This window comes from Aythya ferina, assembly GCF_964211825.1.
Source record: "Aythya ferina genome assembly, chromosome: 1".
Classification (NCBI taxonomy): domain Eukaryota; kingdom Metazoa; phylum Chordata; class Aves; order Anseriformes; family Anatidae; genus Aythya; species Aythya ferina.
Window position 1 is genome coordinate 86,332,038 of NC_140296.1, and position 17,214 is coordinate 86,349,251.

Below are 17,214 nucleotides of genomic sequence, written 5' to 3' on the forward strand. Positions count from 1 at the left end.
TCCGTGTGACAAGTGATTATATGAAAAAGTAATATTAGGAAAGTATTTAATGTATTTTTAGCTACTTCTAATGGGATTTAGCAGCTGGAAACAAGGAGAGCTGGTACTGAGTAATCAGGGCAGTTCTTAGACAGCTGTGTGGGAACCAGTGCATCAGCGCCCTGAAATACATCACCATCCAAAAAATGCAATATATGAGATGAAAAATTTGAAAAATAGACCTTGATACTTGCTGCTAAAACAGTAGCTCAAAGTAGAATTGAATTCATTGTTAAATCGAGTTCTATAATAACTTGTAGATGAAAATGCCCCTGGGCTTTACGGTGTTTTTTGTTTGTTTTGTTTTTTAATTTAATGCTTGTGGCATTTATTACTATAATCTTTGAAAAGCCTTAGGTTGGGGTTTAAATTCTATGCTATATTCATTTTAAGCAGAACAAAAATATAGTTAGTCCTGCTCCCCTTTCCTTTTTGTGAACAGAAATCTAAGAGATACCTTTTCCTATTTTGGAAGAAAGCAATTTTCTGCATGTTTGTGCCTAAGAATTGCAGCCAGAAAAATATCTTGATAAAATGTACCTCTGGTGTTCCATATTTTTCTGTCTGAATAGTTCCTATGCTGAATTAGTTCCATTTACAAATCAAAAGAGTAATTTTTTAATGTAAGCACTAGAAACTGAATCTTGGTTCTAAGAAGTAAAAGCAAGTTCTTTCTCCCTGTTAAACTGTGGTCAGTAACATACATGCTGTCACTGAAATGTGATGATATATAATAGTTTAATTTGTTGATGCATAAATAGAACGATCCTTAAATACATTTGTCATAGTTTTAGTTACAGAAAGAAATAACATTTTCTGTCTTTGTAGGCGCAGAAGTAGACCTCAATATGAAAATGGGCAAGAAGGTGTGTAAGGAGTAAGGAGCTACTGTTTTTTTGTATCGTTGGCTTGGGATGAAGTCTAAGCAGAGTAATCTGTAGGCCTGAAATAATACCTTGTATACTAGAAGTAATCCTGCTGACCCCTGGGACAGTTTACTTGCATGCATGCAGTTACAGACTTAAGGGTCTAAACAAAATAATTTAGCTGGAAGCCTGTAGAAAGAGAGCTCAGAATGGAGGACATCCATTATATAATAATTCTAATTCTGCCTACAGAATTAAATAGAAAATTATAGTCCTGATAAGACATTTTAAAGTTCACAAACCATCTAGCTATTCTGTAATAAATCTCAAATCATAGGTTTGTAAGATCACCTCACTTTTCCATCTTTCCTTACGTTTTAAGAAATGTATCCTCATCTAAAGGTGAATTCTATTCCCTGAAAACACATATAGAACAAAATTCATCTACTAGGTTTCAAATTAAATTAAAACTTTTTGGGCCTATACATCATCCTTTGTACTTTCCCTTTTGCAATAACACTGTGTTGACTCTGCTAGGTACTCTGGTTGCTTTTCCATTTCAAATTTGTGTCAGCCATGTGATCCTGAAAGAACAATATAAAATGTTTATTGTTTTAACAGTGATAAGGGATCAAGAATTTCATTACAGACGAAGATATCGTGGAGTTTGAGTAAACACAGCAACACTATAGTCTAGGAATCAAAATAAATCTGTGAGGAAGATGGGAGAGCACTGAAAAATTGCATTAGTTTGTCTTAAGTTGGACTGTGGACTTTTTTTCTACCTTAAGAAGTGCAAATCCAAGCCACTGTTATTTGTTATACCCTCCGAAGGGCTGACTAACTCTGCTGGGTGAAACTGTTGGTGCATGGGCAAATGGGTGTGTGTCCAATAGAGGAGAAGGGGTTATGCCTCCTTACAATCTTTTCTGTCTCTGTTCTCCACTTTTGAGGTACAACACTAGGTCACAATTGCATACACGCCGGAAAGTTTTCAAGGCATCTCAGTATTCTCAAGCACTGTGACTGATTCCCAGGACAGCTAGCAAGCCGGGACAGGGCACTGCCACTGTTTTTAGAACGGTCTTTTGTCGCAGGGTACAGCAGCAATAGTGCAAAGAGCATTAGAGCTAGTGCCAGCACGCACCTTAGAGTTGGCTTGCATTCTTGTCTAAGAAAAGCTGCAGCACTGCCCCTATTTTTCTCTTTGCAATTTCCATAATGAGTTTGTGCTGGTTTACAAATTTCTAGCCCGTGGCTTGAAAGGATTCTGAAAATATTACAGATAAAAGATTTAAAAATGATTAAACTACTATGATAGAAAATTGCATGTGCGTTTCTTATCTTAGGATGATTTGGTGGATTGTAGGCCATTCAACCTGGGAGTAAGATTTTTGCTGTGATCTGGTTGTGTCAGAGAGGTATTTCCAGTTCCCGTGTTTTTCACTGAGGTGTGACATTTGAAACACAGCTAGTACTTTTGAATTGCACTGACTGCTTGTCTAAACTCATCATCACATACCATCAGTGGCCCAGTCATTGCTCAATGCCAGTTTATCCCGTGAACAAGAACCTGGACAGACAGCAGATTACCACATCACATCAGATATGGTTGCTACTAAGTGCAGTCAGAGTGATTGGGTCAGAAAAACCCAACTGTAGAAACGAAATACCAGTCATAGAATCATAGAATCATTCAGGTTGGAAAAGACCTCTAAGATCATCTGGTCCAACCTTTAACCTTGTACTGAAGTCCACCACTAAACCACCCTACTAAGTTCTGCATCTACAAGTTTTTTGAAGACCCCCAGGGATGGTGACTCAACCACTTCCCAGGACAGCCTATGCCACACAACACTTTCAGTAAAGAAATTTTTCCTAATATCCAACCTAAACCTCCTCTGGCAAAACCTGAGGCCACTTCCCCTTGTCTTATCACTCGGTGCTTGGGAGAAGAGCTTGACCACCACCTTGCTATAGCCTCCTTTAAGGTAATTGTAGAGTACAATAAGGTCTCCCCTGAGCCTCCTTTTCTCTAGGCTAAATAACCACAGTTCCTTCAGCCACTTGTCATAAGACTTGTTCTCTAGACCCTTCACCAGCTTTGTTGCCTTTCTCTGGACACGCTCCAGCAACTCACTGTCCTTTTTGTACTGAGGGGCCCAAAACAGAACATGGTATTCGAGTTGCAGCTTCACCAGAGCCAAGTACAAAGGACAATCACTTCCTTGGTCCTGCTGGCCACACTATTTCTGATACAAGCCAGGATGCCGTTGGCCTTCTTGGCCACCTGAGCACACTGCTGGCTCATATTCAGCTGGCTATCGACAAATACCCCAGGTTCCTTTTGGACGGACAGCTTCCAGCCACTATTCCCCAGCATGTAGCATTGCATGGGGTTGTTGTGTCCCAAGTGCAGGACCCAGAACTTGGCCTTGTTGAACTTCATACAGGTGGCCATGGCCCATCAGTCCAGCTTATGCAGATCTCTCTACTGAGCCCTCCTACCTCAAACAGATCTACACTCATGCGTAACTTGGTGTTGTCTGCAAACTTACTGAGGGTGCACTCAATCCCCTGGTCCAGATCATTGATAAAGATACTGAAGAGAAAGAACTGGCCCTGCTACTGAGCCCCAGAGGACACCACCAGTGAGCGGCCTCCAGCTGGGTTTAACTCCATTCACCACAACTCCTTGGGCCCAACCACCCAGCCAGTTTTTAACCCAACAAAGCCTTGAGCAGCCACCTTCTCAAAAAGAATGCTGTGGGAAATAGTGTCAAAAGCCTTACTGAGGTCTAGGTAAACCACATCCACAGTCTTTCCCTCATCCACAGAGCATGTCACCTTGTGGTAGAAGATCAGGTTCATCAAGCAGGACCTGCCTTTCATAAACCCATGCTGACTGAGCCCAGTCACCTGGTTGTCCTGTAAGTGCTGTGTGATGACACTCGAGATAACCGGCTCCATGAGCTTCTCTGGCACCGAGGTCAGACTGAGGCCTGTAGTTTCCTGGATCCTCCTTCTGGCTCTTCTCGTAGATGAGCATCACATTTGCTAGTTGCCAGATGACAGGGGCCTCCCCGGTAGCCAGGACTGCTGATAAATGATGAAGTCCTTATAGGAGTGCATAAGTGCAACTGCCTGACAGTCGAGTGTTTCTTATGTTCTTTCCTTCTTACTTTCCTATGCGTATCTATCAGGCAAGAGAGACCTAAGGAGTGTCAGAGCTGTGTGTTTTGTTCCGGAGGGGAGGAGCAGTGTGTTCAGGCTGTGATGCAAGTGCTTCCTTTTGATATCTGTTGTTATATTCCCGGAAAGATACACAGTTATAATAGAAAATGATTTTCGAACCATACTCAAAAATACTACAGAAAGTTGCAACCATGCTGCAGAATAAGAGTAAAAATGTAAGTATTTACATGAGGTTTGGGGGATTTCCTACTCATATATCGTATGTCTGGTTCTGTGATTGCTTTGATTGTGTTTTACAGTCTGCTGTGGAATGTGTTGGCTTTGTCTCTACTAAAATATTTTAGGGCAGCAGCAAGAATGCATTGGGAGGGCATTAGATGTCCAGAAAACACTTTCAACATTCCATCTATTGAGCTGGCACTTGCAGTAACTTTAAAAAGCAAATTAAAATGATTGGGAACAACCAAACGAGCTTTAATCTCTCTAGCATGCAATTTAACAGTCATAAAAACATTACTACAGGCTTCGGAGAGGGTTTACAAGCATCGTCTATGTATGCATGCCGGATTTTTGTCAGGTTTGCACAGCCCATGACAAAGTGCATGCTGCTGTGCCTGCATTACTCCCGTTGCTGATTCTGACTAGATTAAAGCTCATGTGAGCATACCAGCTGTGCGGTAGAGACATCCACACAGAGGTTGCAGAGGTGTCAGTGCATAGCCAGGGTTAGCAGCCAGAGATGAGTGTAATTTATGTCATGTGTATGCCGCTAGGTAATATGGAGGATTTGTCTCAAGTCACTGGACAAAGCGTTTAACTTTTTGGAGCTTGCAAAGGACACTTCACGGTAGATCCCCGTAACTGAACAGTTAACATTTCATAAGTGTTGGTTTCAGTTCATGATCACCTTTCTAGTACGGAGTACCACCTTACAGCCAGAGTAGTTGTATAAGTTGGTAGGACTGCTTGTAGAGGAGGGCTGAGGTTCCTGAATACTGGTAGTTCAGGAAGAGTTGAGACATTTTTAAAGATCCGGGCTTGTGGTGTAACATTTTATTGAAACAGTTCTCTTGGTTTTGCATAAAATAACACTTAACTCTGAAGACATCTGTGACTGTGTTCCCTGTTCCAATCTCCCACCTCAGGAGAATAATCAGTAAAGCACTAAACTCCCAGCAGCCTGTGACATCTGTGAATGTTGTAAAAGTCTAATGATAATCTGAGGTAAGAGCAGGGCATGAGACAGCATTGGTGGTTCTTAAGAACTGCACACAACATGATCTCTGTGCTTATAACACTGTTTCCTTCTGCAGCCTTGGCATTGCAGACTGGTATGTGCCAGTGGGAGTTTGCAGAGTCATTTGCAACCTTGCCATGCAGAGCTGAAAGCACGTAGCTTCTATTTGTCGAAGTTATGCCAGGTCATACGTTGTGTTTGACTTGTTAGCAAACTTGCTTGCTGAGTTGTGTTCCTTTCCAAGTGGGATGTCTTTCATCTCCAGCTAGCGGAAAAGCATCGTCACTTTCTTCCTGATAATGGATCAGAAGCAGCAGATGTTTCCACCACTTCCAATATGGTTTACTCTAATTGAAGCAAAACGTGAAGACAGCCGATGCAAAAACCATCTTCATTTCTTACATCCATCTCTTGGCTGAGGTCCTTCTGCTAGCTGCTACACATTCCTCAGTCATAATCTCAAAGCCCTTAATGAATCAAGCATCTATGATACTGCTTTGATCCATGGACCACTGTTTATTTGGGAAAAGATGGTTACAGGACCTGATATAAAGCACATAAAAGATGGAAACAAACACTGCTGTTACAGTTTTTTCACTGAGACACTCATAATGAAAAATAATCATTCCATTCCTCTCTCAAAAACCAAACGCTCCTCAAACTTAGTAGGCCATTTTTCCCTTAATGAAAAGAAGTAAAATCTCTGAAGACAGGGAAGAATTTATCGCTACTGGTTTTGTATGGGAGGCTCAAATTTTGTAGAATCGGGGAACTATTATAAAATACATAGCTTAGATGCAAACATGCTGTATTATTTAAGGTTGTTCAGCCTTGTGTAGTTTGCGCTACATGGGTTATCAGAGTGTAGAAACTGGTTCTGATTAACCTCTGTCAGGTATTCTAGGAATAAGAGCAAGCAAAAGAAAGGAAAGAAATCTGTAACAATTCTGTTGAGTTGTATAACCAGGCAAAATTAAGGTGGATGATTTCCTTCAGTCCAGTGGTTTGAAAAACTAAGCAAAGTTCACAGGGGGAAAAGAAAGGATGAATGTTGAGTATCACAGAGACACAATTCAAGAAACTAATACCTTTTAAATAACCTTTTAATCTGACATGCAACTTTCCACTGGAGAAATGGAATGTCCTTTCCAAACAATATATTTTCCCTTGTGTCAAATTCTGTGCCAGCACAATAGTAAACAGAGTGAATGCAAATTAAAAAGGTGAAAATGTTTATTGTTGCATTGCAATTAATAGAAAAGAGAAAATGAATTCTCCATATTTCAGATAAATAATATCAGGAGACGAAGTGAAACAGTAAACAAATTAGAGTAAATATTTCACTTGTTATTAATGATTGTGATGCTGTAAGGAATCACATTTTTCAACCCCTCCCTAGAATTGTTTTCTTCATATAATTTTGATTTTTTGTAAAATGAAGTGGCTATTCATTTCCAAACACAGAGAGCTTTGTATTGTTAACATTCATTGCCACAAGGGAGCCACATGATTCTTTATTGCAATAAAACACGAAAGGATGATCTTGACATAGGTTGCATTTTTCACATTAGATGGTGGCTGATGGAACTGCCATTGAGGACTGTGATTTAAAAGGTCTTTGTGTATGGAAAGTCACTTTCCTGTCTCCCTTGTACCGAATAAAATGTTTGGTTTGTTTTTAGGCTACTTACCCCTTTGAAAATGCACCTCTGGTGATATAATAGCTGGAATTATGCTATTCACCCTTGTTAACAGGGACCCCACTCCAAAACTGTCACCCGAGTCATCAGGCTACACTGGGTCTGGTTTCAAGAGAAGGCCATTCAGTTTTACAGTATTTAGAAAACACAGTGACGTTTAAAGAAACTTATATATATTCTATAAGAAATGTATTTCAAGCAGAAAAAAAAAATCCAAGGAGGATAAATAGGCAAAGGTTTAAAATTAAAAAATAAAAATAAAAAATCTGAAGGGAGAACAACCAAGCTGCAACCTATATACTTAGAGTGGGAAATTTTGAAAACTTACCATATTTATTAGATCTCATACAAAGGTTCCTAAATAGCTTCTTCTTAAAATTGCCTTTCAAACCTCACAGGGAGCCTGATATTTGTTAACATTCAAGTCAAGGCAAAATTATTTGTGCTTACTTTGGCCCAGAAGCTAATCCTCATGCATCATTTGCATGGGAAGGCAGCCAGCTTCAAAGTGCAGACAAAACTCCACTCGTATCCCCAGAGCGGAGGCTTTGCAGGACTCCTGGCCCTGTGCCTCTCTTAGCAACACCATAAATCTTCTGGGACCCATCAGCAGATGGGAGGCTGAGACTGATTTTTACCTCTTCTGTTTCCTATCTCGTCCCAGTCTTGTGGCCAGAAGATGCGCCTGCCAAGGTATACAGAGAGGGAGCTGGGACAGTTCCAGGAAAGAATTTGTCCTATTGAATTCTGTCAGCCTGTGGCTTCACTCAGACTTTGCTACTGGAGTCAATAAGCTTGCAACGACTTGGAAAAGCTGTGAGATTTGTTGTTCCATTCTGTCTAAGGGTGAGGCAGGTCTGGCAACAATAATCAAACCAGTGTTTGTTATTTTTATTTTTTAGGTAACTACAGAAAAAGTATGCAGTCTCCAGAGTTTAGCTGTCACCTCCAGTTTTATTTTTAGATTTTTAAGGAGCACATTTATACAAAACATAGTTTGAAGATTTCCCACAGAGTTGGTGTACATAGGCTCTGACTCTTGGTATCTGAGAAGAGAATCAAAATCAAGACACACAGAGAATAAACATGCATACCTTTCTTCCTATTTTTTTTCTTCTGGGCTTTCTCTTCCATGCATGATGACAATGTGCAAATTTACCACATGTTTCTTAGTTGTCAATGACAGGATCATGATGCCTCAGGTTGGAAGGGGCCTTCAGGATCATCCATTTCCACCCCCTCCCTGCCATGGCAGGGACACCTCCCACCAGACCAGGCTGCCCAAAGCCCCATCCAGCCTGACCCTTAACACCTCCAGGGATGGGATATCCACAGCTTCTCTGGGCAGCCTGTGCCAGTGCCTCACCACCCTCTGAGTGAAGAATTTCAGAAATGACTGTACTGTCAATTTCCATTTCAGTTTTCTCAGGAACAGTTGTCATCAGGCTGAGAGTCTAGATTTTACTAGATAGCAGGCTCACTTTTACTAGACTTATCTAGATTTTACTATGGCAGGCAAATGCTCCTGAAACTGAGTGACCACACAGGATCTCTTATAAGAGCAATACACTCATTAAAGATTATCAATAGACCAAAACAGCAGAATCTTTCCAGGTGAATGTTACTAGACACTGACTTATTTGAAGTTTGATTGCATGTAGCCTAAGAACAAGAAAAGTTTCTATAACAAGGCCTGGGAGGTCAGTGGCCTTTCACCATCACATGTACAGTACAGCAGCCTGGAGTCCTACCTGAAATGAAGGCTTTGTCAGCTCAGTTCAGGTGTGTGTTTGCTGGATGAGCTTTGTCATTAAAATTGTCTAGCACTTTATTTCCATATATGTATATATATATATATTTCTCCAAACTCTTTTTTATTCTTTTCATTTATTTATTTATTTATTTATTTTTGTTCTGAATCATGTCTTTGTCTGTCTCCTCTGTGGCCGTGCTACGCTACCACTGCTGTGTAGGAAGCACCACTCCTGGGCACTGCCGGGCACTCCCACGTGGTCCTGGCTGGTGTCAGTGAGCCTGAGCCTCTCACTAGGTTTGTTAGATCCCAGTTCTGTTTGTTCTGTAACTATTTCCAAGATAAATATAGCGATTTAATAATGTGGTGGAATAATTCTGTGTCCTTAAACTGCCATGCATCTGCATGTAAGCACTTGCTACCTTGAACCATACTGAATAATTTATAACCACAAAAGGCAGGGTTAAAGTGTGTGTAAAGCGCACACACACTCTGAGCTGAAATTGTAGCATTTCATAGCCACTGCACACTGGCAAAAATAACTGCATGGGCTGATTTTCTTTGAGCAATGTGACAACTGCCTGCCTCAGTTATACCTCTGCAATTTCAGTGATACCAGAGCATTTGCAATATATGTCCCTGGTCCTGAATTTGGCCTATAAACTGGGAGGCAGTTCAAGTTTTCTCATACATGTGATTCTGTTATTACAGCTAAATTGTAGCTGTATTGAGAGATTTTCCTATGAAGATGCAAAACACCTTTATTTTGCTCTCCAAGTGTTCATTTAAAACAGATAATTTAGCTCGTATACTGCAATTGCTTCCTGAACAATAAACAGCAGTAAAATAGTTCCTAACCGATCTCCTATTCGCTCATCCTCTCCTAAGTATTTTAAGTAGATAATTAACACTGGGTAATTAGAAGCATCTTTGGTCTATGTAATTGTACAGCCTATAATTTTTCATAGTAATTTGATTCATTTTATCTAAAGTTGTTCAACACATATCTTTGTAACAATTTAATTTGCATGTCTAGTTGGTACCTCCTTCCCTTGGTTGCCTTCATTCTGTGAGATGCTCAATTAGTCACATAAGACTAAACAGATAGATTCAAGCAGATTCACAGCTTTATTTAAGTTCTATTTTCTCAATGAAATACTTTACAGGACTTAGAAAATGTGCTATCCTTGGGGCTCAACCTGCAGCACAGCAGCACAGCCCTCAGCTTACAGATAGCACACCAGAGAGGAGCAATTCTGTGGACAATACTTTGCATCGTGGGGAAGCAAGTGTCATGAGGAGGGAAAGATCTGCTAGCTGTATGCAGCTTTTTCACAGCTTTACAGAAAACACAGGGTGCAGCTCTCTCGTGGGCTTCTGTATGTTCACTGAGAACTCGCTCCCACTGCAGGGCAACAGTAGTGGTATTGCTGGGGTGCTGCATCAGTCTGAAACAGAGGGCAGGCTTGGCTTGGTAGTACTGACTTCAAAGGATCAAGCAGCCACTACACTCAACTGTGCACATAAGTGTTAAGTGGAAAAAAAATGCAGTTTTGTCATTGCCATGAAACAAAGTTTTACATGTAAGCTATTTAGAAATTAGCACTCATTTTCTCATACAATTGTAAGGTGAACACAGGCAAAAAGTTCTTATGTTAACATATTTATATTGTTGCTGGCTTCATATTTTCTTTTTAACAAGTACATGTATTCTTGGCAAGAATGATTTCCTAAGTGACTATCAGCTTGGTTAGCAATTCAAATTCAAGTCACATAGAACAATGTATTTCGTCTTGCAGGAGGCTTCAGCAGAGGGTAAGGTGGACAAAAGTAATTTCATGCTGTCTCTGTGCTGTCTGAATTCTGGGCTTGATTGGGTCTGTATGCTTCAGGTCAAAAAACTCATGGGTTTAAAGTCATAACTGTATAAAACTCAAGGTCCATGTAAGAAGAAATAAAACTCAGCAAAGCTCAGCACTAATGTAAAATGCTTTTGTGATGGGGTCAAAATCACTTTGGGTTATATTTTTGATAACTCATTGAGGTGAACTGTGCTGCCCAGAAGGGGAGAAAAGGCCATTCATGCTTGGGAAAAGAAAACTGTTCCTGCCACAGCTCTCCGAAAATGTCTTATTCACCTCCTGGCACAGGAGACGATTCCCTGTGCCTTTGAAGCTGACTGATCATTGCAGCAAATCTTATTCTTCCTGTCTCCACTCAATTTTTCTGTCCTAGGTTAAAAGTTGTGCCATTTCTTTGACCTGTGGTCATTGCCTCTCTCTGCTTTGGGGAATCAGTGAATTTAGTTTTCTCTTTTGTCAAGTAGTGAAGTGTTTGGATCTTTCTTCAGCATCATAATTACATCTTTTTTGAGTTCATCTGTCACATTACTTCCTACACGCACGTTTCTTTCTGTGTTCTTTCTAATCCACCATAGCTGAATGACCAAAAACTAGAAGTACCTGTCAAGAAGGTGTTGAAGAGGATTAGGAGGAACAGTAAGCCAATAAATAAGCCAGGTTTTCAGTGAATAGGAAAAGGCTGAAATGCCAGTCTAAATACATTGTCAGAAGGAGACATTGTCAGAGAGGTTATTTTAAAATCTTGTTTAAATGGAGGAAGGACTGTTTTTTGTTTGTCATCGAGTCTCTTAGCAACTATATTCCCTTATTTTGACTTATAACAGCTTATAACTGTTCTGACAAAGAGAAAGATTGGAATAATAATAATAATAATAATAATAATAATAATAATAATAATAATAAATGTTAGGTTCTCTTTTATAGTGCGTTTCATCCACACAAAAGAGGTCATCTGGCCACAAACTGTAAGCCCTAAGGCTACTTTTGACCAGTTTTGTAAGAAATTTGTGTCAAGGGCAAGAAGCAGGACCAGCACGTAGTTTCTTTGTCTTTCTCTTTCCTTTGAGAAATTCTCAGATGGTAGAGATCCAACAAAAGGGGAGTAACATTTGCTAAAAGATAAATTCACATAGCTGAAATGTGTATTTCCCTAACCCAGGTTGTAGGGCTTTGCAAAATCAGAGGATGTGGGTTTGTATGAGGTCTATGATGTACAGAGAATTTAATGGAGCTTTTTTACTGTCAAATGCTGATAAAACATACAGATTCCGAAAACAAATTCAGAATATCTTTCAATGCAACATCACCCCTGCTGAAATAAACCTGGCTGCCAACACAACACATCTGAATGGCCTTTTAACTTGCATATACCTGACTGTCAAGAAATTTGAGTCAGATTTGGTTCTCCATTACCCACATAAACTTAGATAGAGATTCATCCCCACTTTGGTATATGCATTTCCACCCTGTTTCCTTCCAGCAGCCTCTGCTAGTACCAGAAGTAGCATTAAGGTTGCCTTTGGCTGTAGGGAGACTGTAGGCTGTGTCTATCTAGTATTTTTTAGTAAGAGAGGCTGCAGTGGTCAGCTGGCTCCGTTCTGGTTCTTCCATTGATGTTACAGCCCGCTGCACATGGCCTCAAGCTCACATGACAGACCTGGAACAGGACGGGCTTCCCAGCTATCATTAACGTTCGTTCATCACCATGCTTCAGCAGACTGCCAAGCTCTCTAGTAGTAATGAGATAAATATAACTGACTGAAGTAACAACACGAGTGTAAGCAGCAACTTTATCTTCTCATTTCAACTTTACACGTGGAAAAAGGAGTGACCGTTCTGAACAGCTATCACTGCAGTTGCTGATATTGGCCTGAACTATTGATGTTTACAAGGTTTCCAAAGGAGACTTGCAGGGGATTCACATATTGCATACATCAACTTGTAGTACTTGGAATTTCCTTTTGGCATTACAAGGGATCAGCAGTAAAGAAGCTGCATAAGCCAAATTCTCCCGTGCTGTAATTGATGCAATTGACTTTTCAGAGGATCTGGACCAAAGTACACACTTAATCCTGTCAATGCTAGTTTTTTTTTTTTTTTTTAATTATTATTTATATTAGTGAAACAGCTTTCCCTGGTTTGTCCTGGATTTACATTGATATAAATATACAAAGGATACAGAATCAGGTTCCTAAAGTAACCATCCAAGTACTTAGTGCTGCAGAGGGTAAGCTAAATGCTTCTCTCATCTACACTTATGTAAATCCAAAGTGTCACTGACAAATCAAAATAATCTAGTTTGACAGAGAGGAAAATTCAATACCTAATACAGAATGTATGTAGCCTTCAGCACACACAGTGGTAGATCTATGCTAGCAAACAGCCCACCTGTGTTGATGAGACACAACAGTAAAAAAAGATACAAAAATTACGCAGTGCACTAGGGAAAAAAAAAAAAAAAAAAAAAAAAAAAAAAAAAAAAAGAATAGACAAAACGGTACCAACCCAGTAATATGGAAAACATGCCTGCTAAGCAAAGGCAAGTGACCTAGGGTGGATTACAGTCTATCTTGTTACCATATGTGGTGACAGGCAACTCTACTCATTTCACTAGTATAACTGAGAAGAAAATATGTCCAGTATATCTTTAAAAGATATAGGACAGCAAATTAGCCTTAATGTGTGTTCGTAATAAATTTGCAGCCTATATGTGAAATGAATCTGACTTGTTAACATACTGCCTACAAGAGTACAGCTGCAGATAACATCAGTGTACCTGTGATTCTCATTATTCATACGAGGATGACACCTTCTGTGTTATGCTTGATGACATTGTACATTAATCTACTTTGCAGTTTTATGTCAAATACCTTTTTGAAATCCAAGTAGATTATGTCCTTTAATCACTTTGCCCAGTCTGTGTTCCTTGTGATCTCATCTCTTATTAATATCTTTAGGATCTTGCCTACCACCAAGGTCAAACTGGTCTATAATTTCCCAGCTCCACCCCAAGCATTTTTTAAGAGGGTTATGTCTGTGCAACTGTGATCCTTCAGTAACCATCTCCTTTTCAGGAGGATAAGAGTGTTTTTTTACCTGTTTTGGATGTTTTTGTATTTGAAAGTTTTCTAGAAATCCTGAACATGCTGCGTTGAGTGTCCTGTGTAGTTTAAGTGTTTGTCTGGACTTGCTGCCAGAATTTTTCATGTCTAGCATCACCTCATATCTTCTTCCTTCACAGAAAATACCTCACTTCACTTTTCACTTACCTCCTGATAATGCAAGGTTTCTGACAAATACCTTTTCAACTTTGAATCAAAGCCTTCATCATTTTTTTTCACATTCGTGAATATAATGAATATTTTACCATCAAAGTGTGGGCAACATGAAGAGTTGTTTGGTTTATGCAAATGTTCTTGATGTCATTGTACTTTCATGGGTTGGAATCCAAAGTAAATGCTAGAAAAGTAGTAATACTTTTACTAACCTGCTGAGAACAGAATCAATCCTATGATTGGTTCCCACTGTATCCTCTCTTCTCTATATACCTACCATATTAGAAGTATCTTAGTGGCAGGACCATTTAATTTTGTAACCTTAAATACTTGTAACCATAATAAAGAAACTTAATAAACAAAATTAAATAGAAACAACAGCACAATGAAGAATAATGTATAGATCAGAGGATAAAAACGGTCATATAGAAGAGCAGCCATCAGACAGAAATAATGTTTTAGTAAATTCCGTGGGTATGTACTTAGTCCAGATTAAATTAATCACATTTACATGGATGAAAATGAGCTGTAGACAGTTAATTGAATAAATAACTTCCTTGACAGTGACTTCAACAGAAATGCAAATAGGCAAAAAGACCTACCAGCAGCAAAGACTCTACTTGTCACAATTAGAACTGATGCTTTGGTAAATCTTGACTACAACAATGAGTCACAGTGTGGAATTTTGACTTTGTGTTGTCAAGTCTGTGTGTGATATGAGAATAAACAGGAGATTTCCCTGGAAATTCTTGTCTTTTAAGAGACCTGGAAACACATTAAAAGTAAAGTATGTTGATTTGTTTTACTCAGTTCAAAGGCAATCCTCTTGCCATTTTTAACTTTACAACCTTGATAATTTATGTCACAGTTAAAACTAGATATATTTTTTACTCCTTTTTGGTTTGGATTATCTACCAGAGAGAGTTTGTCTGTTCATTCTGTATGCGAAGCAGTGCAGATAAGGGCATAGAACATGCCACTTACATGGTGTCAGCATTCTCAGCATGCAGCATAGCTTCAAAGGCATGTCACAAATTGAGATCATGTTTAACATAGTTTTGTCTTTGCTGATGCTTATGAAATTTGACATTGATGTTACAACTTTTTTTTTTTCCTTTTAGTACCTAATATCTTCATGGCAAAGCATGGGCTTATGCCTTGGTCAAGGGCACAGAATAACAGGCCCTTGAAAAAAAAAAAAAAAAAAAGTTGTTTTTTTTTGTTTGTTTGTTTTTGTTGCTGTTTTTTGTTCTGTTTTGGTTTGTTTTCCACTGGTTATTAACAGCTGATACAGCATGGGATAGGGCACAGATGGTGTTCTCAGTCCTACCAGTGAAAAGGAAGGGCTGGGGCAGGTTTGGGTACCTTCAGTAGATGAACACTTGATGCGTGGCTGGTGTCACAATCAGGACATTGGCATCTGTACCCACGAAATCATTCTGGAGGAGCAAGGACTTCAAAGCAGAAACAGGATCCATCTGGATCATCCAACTGTGGCAAGAGTGTCTTTGCCAGGCTTCGAACCCAGTGAGAAAGGCTTGAAATCAGGTAAAATGGGAGATGCTTATCATGACCTATAGAGAAGTGAAGGCACAGGGAGCGAGGGGAAGTGGCAGCACGATGGGAAGTCTTGTACTTCCCAGTGAAAGCAGCGTGACTGCTTTCATTACATTTCATCCATTACAAGTGCCTATAGATAAATATGTATTGCAGGGGAAAAAAAAAAGAGAAGAAAAAAAAAAAATAAGAAGATTATGCCCATTGGAGAGGTATGACCTCATTGGTGAGACAGCTGACATGGCTGGAGAGCTGCACTGGTGGGTATAGGAGGCCCTTCAGGAAGGACCAGACAGAAATGCAGTGAGGAAGGTTTGTGCTATGTGCAATGGGTGGCTGGGTGATGAGCTATGAGCAATGATTAAAGGATAGACCAGTATGAGGAGAGAGACTGAGGTAGACACCTGCAACATCTTTATCTGGTGATCAAGAACAGGATGTAACTCAAACCTCCTTTAGGCAACTGGTGTTGATCCTATCAGTGGTGGATAGTGGCATTCACAGGAGACACAAGCACTACAGGGAACTTCTGGAGTGTGTTGAAGGCAGCTTCTTAATGCAAGTGATCAAGGGGCTGAGTAAGAAGATACTCTGCTGGACCTGCTAGACACAAAGCAGTAAGTGCTGGCTGAAGACATGGAAGGCAGCCTTGGCTGCAGTGACTGTGAGACTGTATAGTTAAAAATCCTAAGAGAAGCATTCAGAGGCTTTGCTGAACATGGAGGGAGGGAAACAAATTAAATCTTGACTGGTGATGAAAATTGGAAGTGATTTGACTGGCAACAGGAGAAGCTTCTAAAAGTGCACTGACATCAAAAGCAAGTGTGAGTCCACTGCTCTGTGGGGTAGGAAAACTAGTGACATGAGACATGGAAAAGGCTGAGGTATTCAATGCCTTGCTTACCTTAGTTTTTACTGGTGAGGTCCACCCTCACGCCTCCCACATTCCCAGGCCTACTAGCAGTTTATGGAAGCGAAGCATTAGAAGAAAATCTGTAGAATAAAATCACATTAGGGAGTACTTAACCCAGCTCAATGTATACAGGTCCACTGGACCAGATTGGATGCATCCAAGGCTATTAAGGAAGCTTTCTGGTGTCATTGCAAGGCTGTTTTCCATCAGTTGAAAGGTCATGGTGTAAAGAAGAGGTTTGGAAAAACTGAAAAATGGCAAATGTCATACATTCAAGAAGGGCACAAGGGGAATCCAGAGAACTACAGGCTCATCAGCCTGACCTCAATCCTTGGAAATATTATCAAGCAAATCCTCCCGAAGACCAACTCCAGCCACAAGAAGGGCAATAAGGTGGTTTAGATCAATGCCCATGGCAAATTGTGTCAGATTGACCTGACTGCCTTGTCTGAGAGACAACTGGAAGAGGAGAGAGACACTGATATGTCTACCTTGATGTAGTATCCTTATAGTCAAACTGATGAGTTATGGACTGGATAAGTGGCAGACAAGATGAGTGGAAAATAGTTTGGACTGCTTGGCTCAGTAGGTTTTGATCAAAGGTATAATGCCCAAGTGATGACAGGTCACTGGCGGCATTACTCAGGGACCTTACTGTGACCAGTACTGCTTAATGTCCTTATTGAAGACCTGGATAAAGGGTTGAAGCATAATCTTAGCATGTTTATTGGCAGTAAAAAATTAGAGGGGCTGGTTGATATACTCAGGGCCAGCTGCAGGTAAGTGGACAGTGAGGTGGATTAAAACTGCTGAACTG

At 40.0% G+C, this 17,214-nt stretch overlaps 1 long non-coding RNA gene across 1 annotated transcript in view; it reads left to right on the forward strand.

Annotated features, from left to right (window-relative positions):
• The first annotated feature begins 4,081 nt into the window (after positions 1 to 4,081).
• LOC311435015 overlaps positions 4,082 to 17,214 on the forward strand; it is an 80,745-nt gene continuing 67,612 nt past the window's right edge. The window contains exon 1 of the long non-coding RNA XR_014691875.1: positions 4,082 to 4,315. This is a non-coding gene — a long non-coding RNA (uncharacterized lncRNA). The remainder of the gene's footprint in view (positions 4,316 to 17,214) is intronic.